The 24,134-nt window shown below is 41.8% G+C and overlaps 1 protein-coding gene across 1 annotated transcript in view; it reads right to left on the bottom strand.

Moving 5' to 3' along the window:
• The window catches only part of LOC139393096 (GAS2-like protein 3), a 38,051-nt gene extending 15,968 nt beyond the window's left edge, over positions 1 to 22,083 (bottom strand). Inside the window, exon 1 of the mRNA XM_071141445.1 lies at positions 21,947 to 22,083. The gene's annotated coding sequence lies outside the window, so the exon portion shown is untranslated. The remainder of the gene's footprint in view (positions 1 to 21,946) is intronic.
• Positions 22,084 to 24,134: the final 2,051 nt, after the last annotated feature.

Raw genomic sequence — 24,134 nt, forward strand, 5'->3', positions numbered from 1 at the left:
GAGCTGGTATCGAGTTAGGCCTCCTATAGGGTGATTGTGCCCATTAAGCTGCGGCAGACAGGACTGGCAGCTTGCCCATTCATCTGGAGAGTTTGCTCGCTGATTAACATGGGCTAGGCCACTGAATTGTAAGCCAACGCAGATGACATCATCCCTTCAGAAAACAATATCCCGACAGTCCCAACTGAAGTACCTAAGAATGTCCCATAGACCGCCAAGAGCACTGATCTAACCAGACAGTGTCAAATGTTGACGTTTGCTTTAAATACATTTTCCAGAATGAATAGGGTTCCATGGCCATACTGACAAAGTCATCAGGAAGAGATTGTGTGATTATCAAGGAGAGGGTTGTGATCTGATCATTGCAGTGATGGCAACAACTGCAGAAGCTGCTGTATTCAAAAATGGGTCAGTTGTAAGGACAAGGCCGTTAATGACCTCATCTGAAACTATGACTGGATGATGTCAACAGAATAGAAAAAGGGCTTTTGCTTAAAGAGGGTGTTGAGGAAATGTTCTGTGTGTATGCTGAAATGCTCTTATGATAGGAACATACTTTTTTTAATTTTATGGTATACAAGACTAGTTGCACCTTTCAAATTGTATGACTTGTGTTCTCCATTGTCCTAAAATTCAAAAAAGAAAATCCTGAAAGGAAATTGGAACAATGCGAACACCAAATATGGGCCTAACGTGTCAGCTAATTTGTAACCGGCTTTATCAAAGTGGTCAGATAAGCTACAAGACGTCCGAGGCCCTGAAGAAGACCCTCGCAGAAGGTCAGGTAAGGAGGGTTATTTGCTTGTATGATAATCCCAGGGATAGAGGGGAAGGGAGTGGGTAAACCTTTTACCTTAACATGAAAGGCTCAGCCCTCAGTAAAAACACAAGCTACCATAGATCCTGTTGTCATTAACTAATGACCTGCTGCCATTAACAAAGACCTCCAAACACCCTTTCAGCATCCTCCTCTCATCCTGTTCTTTGTTTTGAAACTGGACTCATCATCTGTCGTAGAGGAGTCCAAAGACCTCTAGAATTAAACTGGATATATTCACATGACTAAGGTTGCAAAGGGTTGGAAACTTCCCAGTAAATTTCCAGAATTTTTCCAGAAATTTTTCATGGGAAATTAAGCCCGGGAATTTGGGGAATTTTGCTTAAATTCATCAAAAACAAGTTAGCTTATAACAGTGAACCTGTTTTTGTGGGATACACATAGGGCAATACTAGGTCTTGTGGCATATTTTGGTTAAACAATCCCAAATTCAATGGAATTGCAACCCTCTGCATGCACAGTGCATTCTTTCATCATGTGCAGTGCACTCTTCCATCACATGGACAGCTGATTCTCAAGATCTTGCACAGAATGAGATGCTATTTAGCCCACACTACCACACTGACTGAGCCAAGGACTACATGCTTTCTGGTAAGTGTTGATAACAATACTGGGTGGGGTGAATATATTTTATAGAACATACATGATTTTTTGTTAACTAGTAAATAGTAGTCTACTGCAAAGTGTGTCTAAATCATTTCTAACTTGTTGACAATTTCTGCTAGTTAGTTTTTGATACCATGTGGGATTTTAAGTTGCTTGAGCCTGCTAATGGAGGAGTCTTAATTTACCTGTTTCCATACATGTTTCATTTAAAAAAAAATGTATCTTACAAAGGAGTTGATTAATCTAACTGTTTAACTATTTATCTGTACCTGGAATTGTATATATATATTTTTTAACACATTTCTTCTAATCTTTACAGGAAAATGCCATGGGCACCTTCTGATGGGTGGAGACATTTCACCACAGCTAATGTAGAAGGAAAATCTGTGTACATTTGCAAATACTGTGCCAAATCATATGTGAAGAATGCAACAAAGATGCAGAATCATCTGGCTAAGTGCATAAAGTTCCCTCAGCGCTCACAACAAACACCCTCTGACAAAAGTTACTACTTCTATTTGAGGTGAAAATGATGAATCAGACACCTTATCGATGGTCCTCCTGGAATCAGAAGTTTTTTTTGACTCAATGGAGAAACGTCATCAGAAATGCTGATGAACTGGTCCTTGTTTGGGAATACACACGCCAAAGCACGCAACAGGCTGACCAATACAAGGGTTGAAAAATTTGTGGCCATCCAGGCAAAATTTAGACTTTTTGAGCCATCCTCAAGGTTGGAAAGTGACAGTGAAGATGAGGCCTCAGTCTGATGTTCAAGAGGTGGACATTGGAGCAGGTTCAGGGAGAAGACATGGAAGCTTGAGAGGATGATAACCAAAGCTTTAGTTTCTAGACTATCATTTTACAAATGTATGTTGAAAACATTTTTGGGAGATGCGATGGATCATTGGAGATCATTCAATAATCCCTTTTGTTGTTCAGTGAAATCATCCCATGTGAAGAGTCAACTCAATTAAAGTTAAATTCGTAATAAAATATATATATTTTTTAAAACTTGTTTATTTATTTTTACTTCTATTGGAAACATTTAATAATTTGCAATTATGTCTACTTATGATAAGGTAAAAATGTTTATGTCTCCATATGATATGGTAAATATATCCAGTGCAAAAACCATCTACATTTAAATGGTATTAATATTAATATGCATATACAGTGCCATGCGAAAGTATTCGGCCCCCTTGAACTTTGCGACCTTTTGCCACATTTCAGGCTTCAAACATAAAGATATAAAACTGTATTTTTTTGTGAAGAATCAACAACAAGTGGGACACAATCATGAAGTGGAACGACATTTATTGGATATTTCAAACTTTAACAAATCAAAAACTGAAAAATTGGGCGTGCAAAATTATTCAGCCCCTTTACTTTCAGTGCAGCAAACTCTCTCCAGAAGTTCAGTGAGGATCTCTGAATGATCCAATGTTGACCTAAATGACTAATGATGATAAATACAATCCACCTGTGTGTAATCAAGTCTCCGTATAAATGCACCTGCACTGTGACAGTCTCAGAGGTCCGTTAAAAGCGCAGAGAGCATCACGAAGAACAAGGAACACACCAGGCAGGTCCGAGATACTGTTGTGAAGAAGTTTAAAGCCGGATTTGGATACAAAAAGATTTCCCAAGCTTTAAACATCCCAAGGAGCACTGTGCAAGCGATAATATTGAAATGGAAGGAGTATCAGACCACTGCAAATCTACCAAGACCTGGCCGTCCCTCAACTTTCAGCTCATACAAGGAGAAGACTGATCAGAGATGCAGCCAAGAGTCCCATGATCACTCTGGATGAACTGCAGAGATCTACAGCTGAGGTGGGAGACTCTGTCCATAGGACAACAATCAGTCGTATATTGCACAAATCTGGCCTTTATGGAAGAGTGGCAAGAAGAAAGCCATTTCTTAAAGATATCCATAAAAAGTGTCGTTTAAAGTTTGCCACAAGCCACCTGGGAGACACACCAAACATGTGGAAGAAGGTGCTCTGGTCAGATGAAACCAAAATTGAACTTTTTGGCAACAATGCAAAACGTTATGTTTGGCGTAAAAGCAACACAGCTCATCACCCTGAACACACCATCCCCACTGTCAAACATGGTGGTGGCAGCATCATGGTTTGGGCCTGCTTTTCTTCAGCAGGGACAGGGAAGATGGTTAAAATTGATGGGAAGATGGATGGAGCCAAATACAGGACCATTCTGGAAGAAAACCTGAAGGAGTCTGCAAAAGACCTGAGACTGGGACGGAGATTTGTCTTCCAACAAGACAATGATCCAAAACATAAAGCAAAATCTACAATGGAATGGTTCAAAAATAAACATATCCAGGTGTTAGAATGGCCAAGTCAAAGTCCAGACCTGAATCCAATCGAGAATCTGTGGAAAGAACTGAAAACTGCTGTTCACAAATGCTCTCCATCCAACCTCACTGAGCTCGAGCTGTTTTGCAAGGAGGAATGGTAAAAAAATTCAGTCTCTCGATGTGCAAAACTGATAGAGACATACCCCAAGCGACTTACAGCTGTAATCGCAGCAAAAGGTGGCGCTACAAAGTATTAACTTAAGGGGGCTGAATAATTTTGCACGCCCAATTTTTCAGTTTTTGATTTGTTAAAAAAATTTGAAATATCCAATAAATGTCGTTCCACTTCACGATTGTGTCCCACTTGTTGTTGATTCTTCACAAAAAATACAGTTTTATATCTTTATGTTTGAAGCCTGAAATGTGTCAAAAGGTCGCAAAATTCAAGGGGGCCGAATACTTTCGCATGGCACTGTATTTACATTAATTCCCACAGAGAGTTTCCACCTCTTAATATTCCCCAAAATGTGTAACCCTACACAGGACTCCTAATAGATAGACCCCTCTCACTCTGTCAATGAAACGATTTTCATTGAGTCAGGTCAGCGAGGTCATTTATCATTTATTCAACTCTTGTAATATAAGATTCCATGAAAATACAACCCTCAAATTATGTTCGTTTTTATATCAGAAGAACTGAAATATTGAATGGGGTCATTAGCCATGAGGGTTTGGCAGGTAGAGTGTGAGACAATAGAGACGTTCGCTGTAAGCCAGACAGGCCACAGCCAAGTTGAAACCTGGCCAAAGGAGAAGACATTTAAGCCAACAGAGAAACATTTGTGCTGGGGACACTATGAAATATTCAAACCCTTGGTGAATGCATCCTTTGAATGTGTACTTTGACAACCAGTAGCCTAGCATGCCATATGTTTAGCAGAAAGAGAAGAACTGCTGCGGAACAAAGTGCGCTTAAATGACTGCCCTAGGGCAACACACCAGAGTTATCAAACCAACCAACCTATCCTGGCTAGGAAAACATTTTATAGTCATGAATGTATGTAGGTATCACTGGGGTCACACTGCCTTCCCTCCAGAACATCTACAGCAACCTGTCACATGAAGGCCAAGAAAATTGGCCCAGTACCCTGCCCTGAACCTTAGTCACTTTTACTAGCCGGCTGCCCTATGTACAGTTGAAGTCGGAAGATTCCTTCCCCCTAACCAAATACATTTAAACTCAGTTTTTCACAATTCCTTACATTTAATCTTAGTAAAAATTCCCTGTCTTAGGTCAGTTAGGATCACCACTTTATTTTAAGAATGTGAAATGTCAGAATAACAGTAGAGAATTATTTATTTCAGCTTTTATTTCTTTCACCACATTCCCAGTGGGTCAGAAGTTTACATACACTCAATTAGTATTTGGTAGCATTGCCTTTAAATTGTTTAACTTGGGTCAAACGCTTCAGGTAGCCTTCCACAAGCTTCCCACAATAAGTTGGGTGAATTTTGGCCCATTCCTCCTGACAGAGCTGGTGTAACAGTCAGGTTTGTAGGCCTCCTTGCTCGCACACGCTTTTCTACAGAATTGAAGTCGGGGCTTTATGATGGCCATTTTGCCACAAATTTGGAAGTGTGCTTGGGGTCATTGTCCATTTGGAAGACCCATTTGTGACCAAGCTTTAACTTCCAGACTGATATCTTGAGATTTTGCTTCAATATATCCACATCATATTCCTCCCTCAGGATGCCATCTATTTTGTGAAATGCACCAGTTCCTCCTGTAGCAAAGCACCCCCACAACATGATGCTACCACGCCCGTGCTTCACAGTTGGGATGGTGTTCTTCGGCTTGCAAGCCTCCCCCTTTTTCATCCAAACATAACAATGGTCATTATGGGCAAGCAGTTATATTTTTGTTTCATCAGACCAGAGGACATTTCTCCAAAAAGTATGATCTTTGTCCCCGTGTGCAGTTGCAAACCGTAATCTGGCTTTATGGCGGTTTTAGAGCAATGGCTTCTTCCTTGCTGAGCGGCCTTTCAGGTTATGTCGATATAGGACTCGTTTTACTGTGGATATAGATACTTTTGTGACTGTTTCCTCCAGCATCTTCACAAGGTCCTTTGCTGTTGTTCTGGGATTGATTTGCACATTTCGCACCTAAGTACGTTTACCTCTAGGAGACAGAACGCATCTCCTTCCTGAGCAGTATGACGACTGCGGGGTCCCATGGTGTTTATACTTGCATACTATTGTTTGTACAGATGAATGTGGTAGCGTCAGGCGTTTGGAAATTGCGCCCAAGGATGAACCAGGCTTGTGGAGGTCTACAATTTTTTTCCGGAGGCCTTGGCTTATTTATTTGTTTTTTCCCATGATGTCAAGCAAAGAGGCACTGAGTTTGAAGGTAGTCCGTGAAATACATCCACAGGTACACCTCCAATTGACTCAAATTATGTCAATTAGCCTATCAGAAGCTTCTAAAGCCATGACACCATTTTCTGGAATTGTCCAAGCTGTTTAAAGGCAGTCAACTTAGTGTATGTAAACGTCTTACCCACTGGAATTGTGATACAGTGAATTGTAAGCGAAATAATACGTCTGTAAACAATTGTTGGAAAAAATGACTTGTGTCATTTACAAAGTCGATGTCCTAACCAACTTGCCAAAACTATAGTTTGTTAACAAGACATTTTTGGAGTGGTTGAAAAACAAGTTTTAATGACTCCAACCTAAGTGTATGTAAACTTCCGACTTCAACTGTACATAGTTATTGAACACTGGTCACTTTAAAAATGTTTACATAACTTTATCTGCTTCATACAGTGGGGAGAACAAGTATTTGACACACTGCCGATTTTGCAGGTTTTCCTACTAACAAAGCATGCAGAGGTCGGTAATTTTTATCATAGGCACACTTCAACTGTGAGAGACGGAATCTAAAACAAAAATCCAGAAAATCACATTGTATGATTTTTAAGTAATTAATTTGCATTTTATTGCATGACATAAGTATTTGATACATCAGAAAAGCAGAACTTAATATTTGGTACAGAAACCTTTGTTTGCAATTACAGAGACCATATGTTTCCTGTAGTTCTTGACCAGGTTTGCACACAATGCAGCAGGCATTTTGGCCCACTCCTCCATACAGACCTTCTCCAGATCCTTTAGGTTTCGGGGCTGTCGCTGGGCAATACGGACTTTCAGCTCCCTCCAAAGATTTTCTATTGGGTTCAGGTCTGGAGACTGGCTAGGGCACTCCAGGACCTTGAGATGCTTCTTACGGAAGACTGGAAGACCCAGCCACGACCCATCTTCAATGCTCTTACTGGGGGAAGGAGGTTGTTGGCCAAGATCTCGTGATACAGTGGGGCAAAAAAGTATTTAGTCAGCCACCAATTGTACAAGTCTCCAGATCTCAACCCCATAGAAAATCTTTGGAGGGAGTTGAAAGTCCGTGTTGCCCAGCAACCGCCCCAAAACATCACTGCTCTAGAGGAGATCTGCATGGAGGAATGGGCAAAAATATCAGCAACAGTGTGTGAAAACCTTGTGAAGACTTACAGAAAACATTTGACCTCACCTTCCTCACCCTTTGTTGGCAATGACAAAGTATTGAGATAAACTTTTGTTATTGACCAAATACTTATTTTCCACCGTAAATTGCAAATAAATTCATAAAAAATCCTACAATGTGATTTTCTGGAATTTTTTTTCTCATTTAGTCTGTCAGTTGAAGTGTACCTATGATGAAAATTACAGGCCTCATCTTTTTAAGTGGGAGAACCTGCACAATTGGAGGCTGACTAAATACTTTTTTGCCCCACTGTACATGGCCCCATCCATCCTCCCCTCAATACGGTGCAGTCGTCCTGTCCCTTTTGCAGAAAAGCATCCCCAAGGAATTATGTCTTCACCTCCATGCTTCACGGTTGGGATGGTGTTCTTGGGGTTGTACTCCTCCTCCTTCTTCCTCCAAACACGGCGAGTGGAGTTTAGACCAAAAAGCTCTATTTTTGTCTCATCAGACCACATGACCTTCTCCCATTCCTCCTCTGGATCATCCAGATGGTCATTGGCAAACTTCAGATGGGGCTGGACATGCGCTGGCTTGAGCAGGGGGACCTTGCGTGCGCTGCAGGATTTTAATCCATGACGGCATAGTGCGTTAATGGTTTTCTTTGAGACAGTGGTCTCAGCTCTCTTCAGGTAATTGACCAGGTCCTGCTGTGTAGTTCTGGGCTGATCCCTCACCTTCCTCATGATCATTGATGCCCCACGAGTTGAGATCTTGCATGGATCCCCAGACCGACGGTGATTGACCGTCAACTTGAACTTCTTCCATTTTCGAATAATTGCGCCAACAGTTGTTGCCTTCTCACTAAGCTGCTTGCCTATTGTCCTGTAGCCCATCCCAGCCTTGTGCAGGTCTACAATTTAACCCTGGTTTCCTTACACAGCTCTCTGGTCTTGGCCGTTGTGGAGAGGTTGGAGTCTGTTTGATTGAGTGTGTGGACAGGTAACGAGTTCAAACAGGTGTAGTTAATACAGGTAATGAGTGGAGAACAGGAGGGCTTCTTAAAGAAAAACTGGTCTGTGAGAGACGGAATTCTTACTGATTGGTAGGTGATCAAATACTTATGTCATGCAATAAAATGCAAATTAATTATTTAGAAATCATACAATGTGATTTTCTGGATTTGCGTTTTAGATTCCGTCTCTCACAGTTGAAGTGTACCTATGATAAAAATTATAAACCTCTACATTCTTTGTAAGTAGGAAAACATGCAAAATCGGCAGTGTATCAAATACTTGTTCTCCCCACTGTATGTATATACTCTATTCTAGATAAGGCTCATCCTATATAACTACTGCTGTACACACCTTTTCTATTCATATACTGTCCACACACACACACACACACCAAACATTAGTAGTAGAAGTCGCCGATTAATCGGAATGGCCGATTAATTAGGGTCGATTTCAAGTTGTCATAACAATCGGTAATCAGCGTTTTTAAACACAGATTGTGGCCGATTTATTATTATATATATTTTTTAACCTTTATTTAATGAGGCAAGTCAGTTAAGAACACATTCTTATTTTCAATTACGACCTAGGAACAGTGCTTCTACACCTGCATTGCCTGCTGTTTGGGGTTTTAGGCTGGGTTTCTGTACAGCACTTTGAGATATCAGCTGATGTACGAAGGGCTATATAAATAAATGTGATTTGATTTGATTTGGTTAATGTTATATAAATATTCATACACATAGCTCATATAAACAAAGACATTCCGTCGTAAGAACACATACACCCAGCCATAAGACTGACCCCCTCTTCCTTATATAAACACACATCTCATCTCCCTCTAACTGGCCGGTCCCAAGAGCAAAGAACTTTTGCTGTGCACCAATGGGGCCCGCTCTGGCTAGAGCAAGGCCCGCCTCCAACCCTCCGACCAGTCAAGAAGACCGAAACGACAAGACTCCACCTACTTTATTCTATGTATAAAAATGTATGTAACCATTGTATAGGCCTCTTTTTCACCTGGCTCCTTGCCGAGTTATGTGAACTAGGTCCGTGCACGTAAAACGGCGGGACAAGATATCTCTGACTCATTAAAACTGTCTTTCGTTACAACTGAAATCCACTCTGTCCAGCGTCCGTGATTTGGTCTCAACTCTCCAGTATTTGAACACTAACAGAATTGGTAGCAGAGTTTGGTTGTTCTTGAATTCGATCTATTATAAGTTAGTGTGAGAGGACGAGACTGATCACGGCTAAAAAATCAGACGGAAGAGTGACTTCCCCAGCCATTCATCTTGCCTCAGGAAATCTGATCGGAGCGCTCTATATAAAGGTGAGCAGAGCCCGTTATATCGAAATCTGCATATTGTATTATAGCCTAAACCAAATTTTGATCAGAAAGTACTGGGCGTGAGTATGAATCGGTGCCCAAATTTTTTACATAAGAACCTAAGACATTGATCGGGGAGATCTTGTTTTGCTCGTTTTTATTTTTATTTGTATTTTTATTTTTTATCAATTGGCCTATTATTAGAAGTGTAGTATGCATGTAAAAGTTCCTATTAAATAAGTGTTTACTGTTTAATTGGTTTTGTTTGGAAGTGTAGTATGCACGTAAAAGTTCCTATTGAATAAGTTCTAAACTGTTTAATTGGTTGTGTTTAGAGATTTAGTTAATTAATAGATCGACTGAATCTGCATGTAAAAGATCCTATTGAATGAGTTGTAAACTGTTTAATTGGTTATGTTAGAGGTGTAGTCGAGTAGATACAGGATATGTAAGTTTGGCGTTCCACAAGACAGAGATCGGGAATGATGTGGCTATTGCACATCAAACAATAAACATAATATGAACCAGAGTTGACATTCCATGATTTGGAGATGGGGGAAATTAAATTGAAAGAAACGTTTGTCGCGGAGTAGGTTGGGATACGTAACTGGGCTATTAGGCACACGTGCTGAAAGACAAAGCCACCTTAGTATCGAATGGCCGTGCAACTTTGACAGCAGCCGGGCTGGAATACTGATTTTCGTTTTTTTTTTCATTCCTGTTGATATTGCCTAAAGTTTAAAATTATTCTGACAATTGCTATAGAATCGCTGGAATTTACTGATATAAGTTCATAAAGGAACTTACTGAATTGTTTCTAGAAAGTATTTAAATAAGCCGCCGAGCTTAGTACAGACTTTGTTTGACAGACGCTAAAAGCTACACACTGATTTTTGGGTTTTTCTATTCTATCCATATTTCCTAAAGATATATAATTATTCTGACAATTGCTATAGAATCGCTCGAATTTACTGATATAAGTTCATAAAGGAATTTACTGAATTGTTTACAGAAAGTATTTAAATAATTCACTGAACAACTCTTGGTTGTCTAGACATTCTATCTATATTTCCTAAAGAGCTAGAATTACTCTGAAAATTGTTATAGAACCGCATATATTCACTGATATATTGTTCCAAAAGGAAATCGCATAATCATTTATAGAAAATACCTAAACGAATCGCTGAACAAATTCAAATAAAATACCGGTGAAATACACACGTGGCGGGCGTCACATACTGATAACCCCCTTTGTCTCGACCAGGGACAGGCTACGCATACAACGATAGAAATAAACACCACATAGTAAGGATTGAATATACCTAAATAACGCAGTATACACATTATCAGACGAACTAGATAAAATGTCTGCAGCTACCACGCCCAAACTAAAATTCTATGAATATTTAGATCAGAGTATGATTGATAGAGCGGGAGGTAAAAAACAGTATGGGAAAGTGGAGAAAGTGTGGAAAGGATTACGGATAAGATGGACACAAGCAGGTTATTTTAGCGGAGGACCACCTACAGGGGGGAAACTCCAAGATATGCAGACAGAATTAGAGGACGCAGTAGAGCATGCAAAAGCGAGTGAGGCGGAGAGAAACAACATACACAGGTTCAAAAAAGTAGGTACAAGAGAGAGAGAGAGAGCAGAGGGGGAGCTCAAGATAGGTACATGGGCCATACAGGAGAGTAGGAGGGTGCTGCCCAAAAACACACCAGACATGATGGGCGTGGCCATTGTGGCGTCGGGGGATGTTAAAGCTCCGCCTGAGAACTTGCCCACGGCTCCCCCTGTGGCCGTTTCTCCCTCACTATATCCACAATTGACAATGGAGGCAGTTCAGCCCCCGCCATACTCAAAGGGACAAAATCACCGGAGCCCGTCACACAACCCATTCCTGCCCAGGGCACCTCCCACAATACAGGCTCCAGTTCTGAGAATAGACCAAGGGGAGTTAAAAGGGGAAATTACCCTGGGGATAACGGCTGGCCATATGGTATGTGAACAGTTCGAAACTGGGATTCCAGGAGCAGGAGACCTCCCCCAGGAACGGAGGCCGCAATGCTCCTCTGTGAACTCTCTCACCTCTGAAACCAGAGGACACCTACAAACAAGATTGGATTCAAACCACTTCTATCAGACGGATAGGGAGGACTGTCATCAGAACATGGATATCGAAAACGAAGAAGAAATTGACATGGTGCTCACCCCAGCTCCGATGGGAGCTCCAAACGTGACTAAGATGCAGGAGCTGCTGAAATCATCAATAGCTCGAGCTAAGGAACTCAGGGAGCTAATAGCTAACCAAGATAACAACAGAGAGGGAGCCTACCGTGTGGAAGGCATAATGAGAGGAACAGTAACCAAAGTTACCGAATCAATGGGGTCCGAAACACTCCGTCGGTCCTCCAGAATTGCTGATAGAAGAGAGCGAGAGCAGGAGATGGCAGGACAGTACCCCCTGCGACCGACACCAGGTGATGCACACACTGTGGAGTACCAGCCCTGAAAAATGACTGATTTAACAACACTGATGGGACAGATGCCTAGCCTACATGGAGGAGCTTCAGCGTGGCTACATCAACTGCAGACACTTACGTCAGGCCTGCAACTCTGCCTAGGAGATATGAAAGCACTTCTAGCAAGAGCCACCGACCACGGAACCATGGAGGCCCTCATGACAGCAGCTGACCTTGGATGGCGGGCCCCAACACTGCCCATAGACCACTTCCGTACCAGATTATGGGAAGTTCTACGGAGAGCATACCCTACAGAAAGAAACCATGCCACCTTATCCTCCTTTACAATCAACCCAGGTGAGCAACCTGCAGCATACCTGGACAGGGCTAAGACCACATGGAGATCGGTCCACGAAGAACCATTCGATCACACTGATACCACACTCAGCATGTGGAAGGAAATGGTGGTCAACGGGTGTCCCGGAGATGTTAAAACCAAACTCAGAGGAACGGTAGGGTTGTTTGCACTTCCTCTGACCCAATTCAACACTCATGTGCACCACCATGTGACCCAGCACAACAAGGAAAGAGGGGGTGCTGAGAGCCAGGTGCAGTCCCTCCAGGTACAACTCCTGAAACTCCAATTGAAGGAAGCACAACAAGGAGAAAAAACCTAAGAAACAGATGGTGGCGGAAGAAACGAAGGAGACGGGCACCAAAACAGACATCTCTCAAATAGTGGCCCAGACTATCTCCCAGATGATTCAACAGCAGGCCGGTCCTCAACCAGCCAACCCGGGGCCTTGGTATCCCCCGCAACCACAATTTGCATACCAGCCGCAATGGATACCAGGCCATTCAAAAAAGAGGGGTTTGTTTCAACTGTAGAACTCCAGGGCACTACTCACGAGAGTGTCCATACCCACTCACACCACAACAACGCCAGTGGAACTCTACGAGAGGTCCATATGGGAAGGAAAGGGGTGGAAATAGACCTCAACAGTACGAACATCAGCAACCAGGACCCACACCCATGCATCAGCAACCCGCATACAACCAACCGCAGTTCCAGGGAATGACTGGGAGCACCATCCCCTGGTCATAAAAATGCCCACCGCCCACGGCAGAAGAAGGAAACAGCAACTCCCAGACGGTTCACATGTCACCCTTCAATCAGCCATCAACCCTCAACCAGCATCGGCCAAATTAGCTGAAATCATCGGATTGACGCAGGTCCTCATCAGAGGAAAAGGAAAGACTGAATATCTATACAGACTCAGCCCATGCCCATGAAGCAGGCCACACTGATGGACCCAGAACTTTTATGAGAAACACATGGCCCCACACACGAAGGCAAACTAAAGACCCTCCAAAAAGGCCTCGCACATCTGGTGGCACCCTCACATAAAAAATATGACTGACTTATTTTATGACGATGATTTATTTTGTGACGAATGCAATGGTTGTGACAGACACAACCCAAAGAAACCATATCAAACACCAATGGGCTCATACGTAATACCTAATGCATGTTTTCAGGATATTAGGATAGACTACACCGACATGGGCCCCGAAAATTTATCTAAAGGCAAACTCTATCTCCTAGTCATAGTAGATAGGTTCTCCAAATGGGTAGAGGCAATACTAACAAAAGGGGAGGATGCTAGGTCAGTCTTTTAAGTGGCTACAAACCAAACTAATACCCAGGTATGGCATCCCAAGACAAATCAAATTTGACAAATGGCTCACATTTAACAAACACCTGAGACAGGTGGAAGAAAGATTTGGCATAACCCACAGATTTGGATCTGTGTACAGGCCCCAATCCCAAAATCTGGTGGAACGTCAAACCAAAAGCAAAAGCTAAGATAGCTAAAGTATGTGCCTCATGGGATAATGACTGGTAGAGTCATGCATGGTCCACCAAGGGAGGGAGGTCATATGCCCGCCCTTGATGTACAACAAATTGTAATGTCTAATTATGTGAAAAAACTGACGGTTCTCTCTGCAGCACTCTCTACCCAGGTTCACAAGGTCCAGGAGGGGGAGCTGCCGGGGGACACGCCACTACTGAAGGTAAAGGTTGGTGACGGGTTGAGGGTTACAGTCCACAAGAGAAAGTGGCTGGAACCCAGGTGGACTGGACCGTACGAAGTGAAGGAGGTTACTTCACACTCAGTCCAGGTCAAAGGTAAATCAGGCAACACCTTGGCACCGCCTTACACATTGCACCCCAGCCCCAATTCCTTCTAGAACACTGACTGAAGTCAGAGCTGATTTGAGCGGCCTAAATTCGATTCCAAATGAAGACACTCCTTCCTCAGGTGATGCGGCATCAAACTCCGCCTCCCCTGAGAAGGGAACCTCGCCCAGTTAGAGGGAAATTTCTCCCTCTCTGGGTGAGGCTGGGGATATCTGGTCCCTTATTTGTGATATTCATACTGATATTTGGAGTAACCCTAGGACTTTCACATGGTTAATTGAACAACTATTTCACCCTGCCACATCACATACACCAACCCCTACACATGTCCCTAACTCCTTTCCTGATATCACTCCCTCCAATCACTCCCGTCCCAAACGTAGCACTACACCTACAGACCCACCATGCAAATCAGACAAGGTTAGGAGCACCACCTTATGTATACCCACGATTGCAACCGCCACCTTTCTGCTATAGTTTTCACGTCTAATAGACGTGAAGAGGGGGATTTGTTATATAAATATTCATACACATAGCTCATATAAACAAAGACATTCCGTCGTAAGAACACATACACCCAGCCATAAGACTGACCCCCTCTTCCTTATATAAACACACATCTCATCTCCCTCTAACTGGCCGGTCCCAAGAGCAAAGAACTTTTGCTGTGCACCAATGGGGCCCGCTCTGGCTAGAGCAAGGCCCGCCTCCAACCCTCCGACCAGTCAAGAAGACCGAAACGACAAGACTCCACCTACTTTATTCTATGTATAAAAATGTATGTAACCATTGTATAGGCCTCTTTTTCACCTGGCTCCTTGCCGAGTTATGTGAACTAGGTCCGTGCACGTAAAACGGCGGGACAAGATATCTCTGACTCATTAAAACTGTCTTTCGTTACAACTGAAATCCACTCTGTCCAGCGTCCGTGATTTGGTCTCAACTCTCCAGTATTTGAACACTAACATTAACTGCCTTGTTCAGGGGCAGAACGACAGATTTGTACCTTGTCAGCTCGGAGATTCGATCTTGTAACCTTCTGGTTACTTGTCCAACGCTCTTACCACCTGCCTGGCATTGCACTCCACGAGGAACCTGTTACGCGAGTGTAGCTGTTAAGCGAGTGTAGCAAGAAGCCACGGTAAGTTGCTAGCTAAAATTAAACTTATCTTATAAAAAACAATCAACCTTAACATAATCACTAGTTAACTACACATGGTTGATGATATTACTAGTTTATCTAGCGTGTCCTATAATCAAAGCAGTGCCTGTAGTTTGGGCCGCCTGGCTCGTTGCAAACTGTATGAAGACCATTTATTCCTAACAAAGACCGTAATTAATTTGCCAGAATTTTACATAATTATGACATAACATTGAAGGTTGTACAATGTAACAGCAATATTTAGACTTAGGGATGCCACCCGTTAGATAAAATACGGAACAGTTCCGTATTTCACTGAAAGATTAAACATTTTGTTTTCGAATTGATAGCTTCCGGATTCGACCATATTAATGACCTAAGGCTTGTATTTCTGTATGTTATTATGTTATAACTAAGTCTATGATTTTATATTTTATAGAGCAGTCTGACTGAGCGGTGGTAGGCAGCAGCAGGCTTGTAAGCATTCATTAAAACAGCACTTTCGTGCGTTTTGCCAGCAGCTCTTCGTTGTGCTTCAAGCATTGAGCCGTTTCAAGCCTATCAACTCCCGAAATTAGGCTGGTGTAACCGATGTGAAAAGGCTAGCTAGTGAGTGGGATGCACGCTAATAGCGAATCAATAGGTGACGGCACTCACTCGGAGATCTTAAAGTAGGGCCGCGGCATTTGTGGAGCAATGGATAACGATGCTTCGAGGGTGGCTGTTTTTGATGTGTTCCTGGTTCGAGGAGAGGGACGGAAGCTATACAGTTACACTGGCAATACTAAAGTGCCTATAAGAACATCCAATAGTCAAAGGTATATGAAATACAAATGGTATAGAGAGAAATAGTCCTATAATTCGTATAATAACTACAACCTAAAACTTCTTACCTGGGAATATTGAAGACTCATGTTAAAAGGAACCACCAGCTTTCATATGTTCTCATGTTCTGAGCAAGGAACTTAAACGTTAGCTTTTTTACATGGCATATATTGCACTTTTACTTTCTTCTCCAACACTGTTTTTGCATTATTTAAACCAAATTTAACATGTTTCATTATTTATTTGAGGCTAAATAGATTTTTATTAATGTCTTATATTAAGTTAAAATAAAAGTTCATTCAGTATTGTTGTAATTGTCATTATTACAAATAAATAAAATCGGCCTATTAATCAGTATTGGCTTTTTTTGGTCCTCCAATAATCGGTATAGGCAATGAAAAATCATAGTCGGTCGACCTCTAATTAGTAGATCGTCCTAATATGGAGTTGCGCCCCCCCCCCCCCATCCGCCTTTGCCTTCAGAACATTCTCAATTTGTCAGGGCATGAACTCGACAAGGTGTTGAAAACATCCCATGTTGATGCTGGCCCTTGTTGACTCCAATGCTTCTCACTCTTGTGTGAAGTCGGTTGGATGTCTTTTGGGTGGTGGACCATTCTTGATACACACAAGGAACTGTTGAGCGTGAAAAATCCAGCAGCGTTGCTATTCTTGATACAAACCGGTGCGCCTGGTACCTGATACCATACTCGGTTCAAAGACAAAGACATTTTTTATCTTGCCCATTCACCCTCTGAATAGCACACATGCACAATTCATGTCTCTCTTGTCTGAAAGCTTAAAAATGCCTTACTTAACCCGTCGCCAGCCCTTCATTACACTGATTGAAGTGGATTTAACAAGTGATATCAATAAGGGGTCCTAGCTTTGACCAGGTCAGTCTGTCATGGAAAGAGCAGGTGTTTTTAATGTTTTGGATACTCAGTGCAGGGTGAATGGGCAAGGCAAAAATATTTAAGTGGCTATGAACGGGGTATGGTAGTAGGTTCCAGGTGCACCGGTTTGTGTCAAGAACTGCAACGCTGCTGGATTTTTCACACTCAACATTCTCCCGTGTGTATCAAGAATGGTCCACCACCCAACTTCACACAACTGTGGGAAGCATTGAAGTCAACACGGGCCAGCATCCCTGTGGAATGTTTGACACCTTGTAGAGTCCATACCCTGATGAATTGAGGATCTTCTGAGGGCAAAAGGGTTGGTGAAACTCTATATTAATATTTAGTATACTCTGTGTATATATTCCAGACTCTGACATGGCACCTGCTAATATTTCTTAATTGATTTGTGTGTATTGTTAGGTATTATTGACTGTAGGAGCTGGAAACATAAGCATTTCACTGAACCTGCCATAACGTCTGCTAAACATGTGTTCATGACCAAAAACAATAATTGATTTTATTTAGTCTCAGTCCATTCTCCCTCTCCTATAACCATTCCTCTTCCCCTCTCTCACTGGTCCCAGTCTTCCCATTAGTCAGCAGGATTAGTCAGGATTTTATTTGGTTTGGCCTCCTTCTGGAGATGCCACTTCCCCAAAATGTGAGTTATAATGCCAGAGATCAGCCAGATGGTGTTTAGAGGGTAGAGGGGCAGAATCAGGGCTGTTTTGGGGCACACTCCTCCTCGTGCATGCATTCATTTGGCTCCAGTCCAGAGCTCAAGTATGACCCTATGCCTAAATGTTATTATTTATGTCACACAAGCTACCACAAGAGGGTTGTCTGACAAAAGCAGCACAAAGGGGAATTTTTATTTTATTTGTGTGGTAGTCCTACATATGAGATATGCCTATGAAAATTATTTGTTTTCACATTACTGCTCAATTTAGATGCAGAAATGGTCTGTTAAAGAAATAATAAGCAGGTCTACTTGAGTTTCTAAAATGGGTATAGTATTTAGGATCCATTTGTTGTTGGTGAAATGGTCTTCCTCAGAGGTAGCAGCACACACTTAAGCAAAGGGAAGCACCTGCACAACCTTGCTATTATGGAATTCCTCTAGCAGGAAACAAGGAACAGGGAGATTTAAAATGGACATAAAAATCAGACTGTAGACATGTTCTATCCATCTCAAGTTGTAACGGTAGGCTACATAGCCAGAGCCATATATTTTCTGGTATTGCTTAACATTATGTAGGCTAAAAGTAAGCTATAAAATCAAGGGCATCTCCTTTCCAGACATGATGGGTGGATGGTTGCCAGAAGATACAGACCCAGGTATCTTCTGGCAACCATCCACCCTCTGCAACTGGATCCTGGACTTCCTGCCGAGTAGACCACAGGCTGTGAGGATTGGCAACATCACCCCCTGACTCTTCACACAGGGCCCCCCCAGGGGAGTGTTCTCAGTCCTCTGTTGTACTCCCTCTTCACCCACAACTGCATGGTTGCACAACACCAACGTCATCAAGTTTGCTGACGATACCACGGTTATAGGGCTGATAACCAACAACAACGAGTCAGCCAATAGGGAGGAGGTAAGTGAACTGGCATTGTGGCGTCATGATAACCTCTCCCTCAATGTGAGCAAAACAAAGGAGTTGATTGTGGACTTCAGGAAGCAAAGGAGGGAACATGCCCCGATCCACATCAATAGGACTGCAGTAGAGGGTCACAAGTTAAGTTCTTCGGCGTGCACATTGGACCTACACCATTCTTGTCAATAGGGCTCACAAGTGTCTCTACTTCCTAAAGGCGTCCACATGCTTCCCAGCCGAAACAGTTCGGTAGAGTTTGTACATATATAATGATGACATTTTGTGGGGGTTTTATCACTTTTTGGACTTCGGTGAGTTTTTTTTCAGCAGTTCGGGCACACATTTTTTCTGGAGGCAAGCCAAAGGTCAGAGCCGAAGTCTACGTCCCTTCGTCTGCGATTGGTTATCAGTAGGGATTCTTCAATAAAGTGTTTTTTTTGTCATTCAATGAGAAACTCATTTTATGTAATTTTTTTCCATTGAAAAATACTTCAAACATCTTAATTAGATGTAAACTCTTCAGCAAAATCATCAAAATGAATGACATTTCTTGACTTAGATAAATTCTTTATTTTGAGGAAGTGTATACTGTGTTACGGTGTCTCAAAATTGACAAAGTACTATTGCCACTTGTTTCTTGTTTTTAAAGCAAAGGTATTTTAATGAAGTAAGCGAGCACACTCGTTCGGTTAGCCGAACTGAAGCATGCTGACGAACACAATGATACATCAAACTGAAGCATGCTGACGAACACAATGATACATCAAACTGAAGCACGCTGACGAACACAATGATACATCGAGCAGATAAAAATACAGCTGAAAACTGCCCCTTTCGTCCTCATGCTAACTACCAGTAGACACAGCAGCCATTTTAAAATGGCAGTTTCAGCCAATCAGATCCTTTGTTGTTCAACATCTTGTGCCATTTCATAATGGCTGCTGTGGCTACTGGTAGCTGAGTACGAAATGGGAAGTTTTAGAGGAACACAAGTAGTATTTTAATCTTATCTATGGAGCAGTGTGGATAAAGGTCAAATTTGGAGTACAGTGGCATATCCCATTCCTGCATTGAGGTACATTTTCAGACCCATATCTCACGCCGGCTTAACTGTGTCAATGTAGCCAGGACATAAACATTAATAAGAGAGTCACACACACTATATACAAGCTCCTAGTAATATATTGGGTGAACTAACAACGTATCGGCATCACTGTGCCTTCTTCAGGGTCATGAATGTAGCCAGGACAAACACATTTTCATGATTTCACTAATATCATGAAAAACAATAAATCATAGCACGGTTTTGGCTCATTCTGTAGTTTTTACCTGATAAAGTAGGATTATGTCAAAAGTACCATTTATATTCATAAAAAACAGGGGTCACCAACAAGTGGATCATGAACTTCAAGGCATTCCTAGTTGATAATCAAATCAATGGCTCACCCATTATTCAACTAGAGTTTTGCCATCAAGCCTGTCCCCGCTCTCTAATCAGTCTCACTGGAGGAAGGCGAGAGCAGGGACTGTGAGAGGTGGACCCCTCTTCTATTCTCTCCCTCCGCTGAGACGAATGCCGTATTCGAAACAACTGGGGACTCGGAAATCTACAACTTCCGAGCGTTCAAGACAACTGGGAATTCTGAGATTTTTTTTTGATCCAACTGGGGAAAATAGTTTTTGAACGGTCATCCAACTCGGAAACTCAGGCATCTTTATAGCGCTCCGACTTTCCAACCTGAAGTTCACTGACTTCATGATTTGACCTCGTTTTTTTACAGGATAATGTCAATGAATCACTACCTCACATCAGTTTCTAAATAGTGATAGATGTGATAGCTTAACCCTCAAATCCATTCATTTGAGGCCAGAGACTTTTATGGGATGAGCGCGCAATTTATTTTCAAGCCACCATGGCCTGAAAATGACAGATACGTTCTAAGTCGCGCTACGGACTGCCGTTTATGACAAACACTGGTACTAAAACCAAAGATAATCATCTGTTTTAAGTAATAGATTTTGTGACTTCTAGATTTGTTTTTATATATTTTTTTGTTTAACCTTTATTTAACTAGGCAAGTCAGTTAAGAACAAATTCTTATTTACAATGATGGCTTACCCCAGCCAAACTCTAACACGGTCGACGCTGTGCCAATTGTCCACCACCCTAAAGGACACCCAATCACGGCCAGTTGTGATACAGCCTGGAATCGTACCAGGGTCTGTTGTGACACCTCTAGCACTGAGATGCAGTGGCTTAGATCGCTGCTCCAATCTGAAGGCCTATAAACTGTGTGCGCAGTTATAGTCATCATAAACAGATGACTATAAACTCTAATACCAACATCACCAATCTGAGGTAAAAAGGATGGGTATTTCCTGTAATTCATGTGGTGAAAACATTAGTCTTATAATGTGGTAACACACTATGTCCACCATGGGTAAATTTGAATAATATAACATAATTCAATGCCAAAGTAATTCAACACTTTAATATATGATCATACTACTTTAACCATGGACAGACTTTAAAATGCCTGTAAACGCAATTTAACCAGGCACTCTAGACTAGAGCGTCCATAGGGTAGGGTCTGTGCAGCAGGATGAACGTTTGACCACTATACTTAATTAATGTAACCATGATTGTGTTCCGATCTCAGTGTAGCTCAGTGTTAACAAGCGTAACGGTAGTGTCAGTATCTTCTGGCAAGGTGGATGTTTGTCCAAGGCCAATCATGTATGTTCCTTGCAGTTTGTATCCAAGGCAACATTTTCAAACACACGGTCATTAGTAGGGCGTCTATAACCTGTGTGACATGATGATGATGCTCATTATGCAGGTTAATACATGGCCCATTTCGAAATGTGTGTTTAAAACGCTTTCCCACGGATTTTCAGAGATGTCGGCCAAATTGCACATTAAATGTAAAACAAGTTCAGTCATCTAAGCAGGCTACCAAATTACACGCATTTCATTACAAACCATGAGACCAAATCTAGTCTATTGTGCAGACTATAATAAGATTTAAGAACTTAGAAACTACATGAAATAAGTTAGTCTTCCACTCCGGAGAGTGATCAGCCACGGGGCACTTGTTGCTTTCTCGTGAGCTGTATAAAGGAAAGGACAGATTCGTCCACGCCACGGAAACAATTATGTCTCGCGTTAACTCACCAGCATATAAATTACCTGTTCCGTCTCTCGTCGAGATTTCCTTGAAAATTTCCTAAAGTTTGAGTTCAGTGTCATTAATGATCAATTATAGCTCTCGCCAAGCGTGCATGCACTGTTCGAAACAACCAACCAGAGCACAGCCGAAGGAAGCTCTTCGTGGAAAGGGGCGTGGTGAAGCTCCTGCTGGAAGAGCAGGTAGGCGGACCCAAACGACGCTCCAGTTGGAGTTTGCCTAAACTCACGAATACGCAATCAATATTGATATAGACAAATAAATTGTGGTTTATGAATATATCGTGACAAATACAGCCTTTATGTTATTTTGTCATATTTGTTTACTATATTTTCAGCACTCAATTACTTTCCCATCATAGGCTAACTTTGGACATTTATGGACGACTTCTGGAAAATGTATTATAAATATTGTTGTTGCAGACCTCTTGTTCCACACATCTTCAAGTCTTGTCAATGACAAGTTGTCACAGATCTGGAATACTGTAAATTACACACATAGTGGTTAGAGCGTTGGGTCAGTAACCTAAAGGTTGCTGGATCAAACCCCTGAGCTAATAAGGTAAAATATATATATATATATATATATATATCTGTCGTTCTGCCCCTGAGCAAGGCTGTTAACCCACTGTTCCCCGGGCACTGTGGATGTCGATTAAGGCAGCCTCCGCACCTCTCGGATTCAGAGGGTTTGGGTTAAATGCGGAAGACACGTTTCAGTTGAAGGCATTTGTACAACTGACTAGGTACCCCTCTTTCCCTTAATTGAGAGAGAGAGAGAGAGAGAGAGAGAGAGAGAGAGAGAGAGAGAGAGAGAGAGAGAGAGAGAGAGAGAGAGAGAGAGAGAGAGAGAGAGAGAGAGAGAGAGAGAGAGAGAGAGACAGACACACACTGGGAGAGACGCACACAGAGATAGAGACACACACAGAGATAGAGACACTTGAAATGTCTCTATTCCTTTGGAACATTTGTAATGTTTACTGTTCATTTTCTGTTGTTTATTTCACTTTTGTTTATTATCTAGTTCACTTGCTTTGGCAATGTAAACATATGTTTCCCATGCCATTAAATCCCTTTGAATTTAATTAAGAGAAAGAGAGAGAATAAGGAACTTCTGTTAATGGAATGTTTACTGTTCATTTCACTTTTGTATATTATCTACCTCACTTGCTTTGGCAATGTTAACATGTTTCCCATGCCAATAAATACCCTTGAATTGAAGTGAATTGAAGAGGCAAAAGTTCTTCCTCTGTCTCTGGATCAAAAGCAGATATATACTACCCCTCCAAGGCTGTTAGTCGTTACTACAGGCTAAAGACTGTTTTCTGGGGGAAATTTCAACTGAGTGAACTCAATAAACAAATGACATATTCTCTACTTCTTGCAGTTTTAGCGTTTATATGTTGTTTTTGAAGTCAACCAAAATAAAATATGTGCTCTTGTTTAAAGATAGGCTAAGATAAAATATATTGAAATTGGGCCCACCAATTGTGCGCATGTGTGTGTGTGTGCGTGAGAGAGGGAGACAGTGAGACCACTGGAACAACTACTGGGACTTGAATCAGGCTCAGCAGACATCTGGTTTGAGGGAGACCTAATTTGGACAGGGATTTGAGCCAGTGTGGCTGGATGGGCAACAAACAGTTTTACACAGTGCAGAGTGTAGACACAATGATTCTAGATGGTGTACTGTCTGTACAATGACACAGGCATCTGATCAGGTTGGGCAATGTCTCCACAAACACCCAAACAAAAGAAGCATCCTTCACCCTTACGCAAAAATGAGTAGTTTCAAGTTTTAATGTCACATTCACAAGTACAGTGAAAAACCTTTCTTGCAAACTCAAAACCCAACAATGCAAAAATCAATAACAATGTAATACTAGAAGAAAAAAACACGAGAAATAAGAAGATACATTTCATTTCCCATAAAATATGTCAAAATGTAATTCTATACATAACATTAAATATAGTGTAAGGAAAGTATACCCAAGCATGCTTCAGCCCAGTTTGAACAAAAAGGAATCAGGTGATGAAGGACTTGAAAATGTATGTCTCGTTAATACATTTCTGATCTATGCAGAAACAGAATGCACCTTTTTCTTAATTTTCCTGGATAGTCACCCGCTGAAGTGTCCAGGGATATGGATTTTTTGGGGGGATGAAATATAGTGTG

This window comes from Oncorhynchus clarkii, chromosome 33 (genome assembly GCF_045791955.1).
Source record: "Oncorhynchus clarkii lewisi isolate Uvic-CL-2024 chromosome 33, UVic_Ocla_1.0, whole genome shotgun sequence".
Taxonomy (NCBI): domain Eukaryota; kingdom Metazoa; phylum Chordata; class Actinopteri; order Salmoniformes; family Salmonidae; genus Oncorhynchus; species Oncorhynchus clarkii.